Consider the following 1,400-nt stretch of genomic DNA (forward strand, 5'->3'; position numbering starts at 1 on the left):
TGCAGTCAGTGGGGCTGCCTCGCTGCTGCCTCCAGGTCCCTGCTGGGACAGGCCACGCCAGCGGGCTTGGGAGCAGGCTGGATGCCTTGGGGCCCCAGAGGGAGAGCGATGTGTGGCCTCTGCTCCGTGTACACTCCCTTCCACTAAAAACAAACAGCTTCTGTCTCGGGGGAGGCAATGCTGGGCTGCTTACCTCATGGCCCTTTTTCTCTCTGCCCTGCTAAGAGTGTGCCTCATCCCTCTTCTTCCCATGTGCTGGCAGTTGGGGGATTTTATCTGCAGCCGCGTGTGTGCTGTGCCTGGCAGGTAAGTGGCTAAAAGCCTCTCCGACGGCCTCTGCCTGGAGCAGGTACAGCAGGGCACCAGCTCCCCAGCTATCTGCCTGATCTCTGGTCCCTGTGCTCTTTGGCCTGTGAGGTCAGGACTGAGAGAGCCGGTGGCTCTTGTTTACTCGCAGCGGTTTAACAGCCCGAGGCAGGGCCAAGCCCTCGGATCAGAATCCACCGCACTGCTGAGCCCACCCTGCATTAAAACCGACTCCGCTTCTGTGTGTTGCAGGAATCCCACTGTCGATGTAGAGAAACCCCAGACTGTCCTACTTGTCCTGGCTTCCCCAATTGTACAGATGGTGTGGGACAAACGGAGGCAGAGAAAACGCTCTGATCAATTAAAAGGAAATGTAATCCCATCTTGTAGCACGTCACCTTCTTCTGAGGCAGCAAATTGCAGCTTGGGCTGCGCCGGTGGCTGGGTACCCAGGGGTAGGCTCCTGCCCCCGCACCGGGGTCTGCTGGGGTGCAGTCACTCAGGGAAGGTGTCCCTCCAGCACTGCCCTGGGGTTCGGCTGGGGATTCCCGTGGGAGATTCACCTACGGGAGGCTTATCAGGCAGATTTTATAACCCCCTCCCTGTGCTGTCAGCCACCTCCACCTCCAGTAATCCACCTGGACAGCAGGATTTACGGCAGCACAGGAGGAGGCATCCACAGGGCAGCGCAGGTCTGTACCAGAGGCTTCCTGTCCTGACTCACCCACCCCATCCAACACTGGTTTGTGCTCAGCCTGCCGGCTCTGTTGCCGCAGGAATCCACATCGGCTGGGCTGTTTCTTCATGGTATTTCTTGCAGCTGGACAGCAGCTGCCTGAGCTTTGACCCATGCCCCTGCTGCTGCGTTTCCACTACACGTGTGGCACACAGAGCAGGGGAAATCTCTGCTCCTTGGAGATGGGCTTGGGGCAGAGAGGGAAGCAGATGCCGTACGTGGTGGGAGTCTTTCCTGAATCCGTGTGTGGTGTGGGTGGATAATGATGTTGCTCTGCTGAAGTTGCTGCTCGCCTTGGGGCTTGCACGCCAGCAGCCCTGTCTGAGGAGGCCGCCCTGGGCTCCCCGCAGCCCGGAGG

At 59.4% G+C, this 1,400-nt stretch overlaps 1 protein-coding gene across 1 annotated transcript in view; it reads left to right on the forward strand.

Moving 5' to 3' along the window:
• Positions 1 to 685, forward strand: part of ATP5D (ATP synthase, H+ transporting, mitochondrial F1 complex, delta subunit) — a gene marked incomplete at its 5' end in the record, with an annotated part of 2,407 nt that extends 1,722 nt beyond the window's left edge. Inside the window, one exon of the mRNA XM_009707988.1 lies at positions 559 to 685. The remainder of the gene's footprint in view (positions 1 to 558) is intronic.
• Between the last annotated feature and the right edge of the window lie 715 nt (positions 686 to 1,400).

Source organism: Cariama cristata, unplaced genomic scaffold, assembly GCF_000690535.1.
Source record: "Cariama cristata isolate BGI_N322 unplaced genomic scaffold, ASM69053v1 scaffold23749, whole genome shotgun sequence".
Taxonomy (NCBI): domain Eukaryota; kingdom Metazoa; phylum Chordata; class Aves; order Cariamiformes; family Cariamidae; genus Cariama; species Cariama cristata.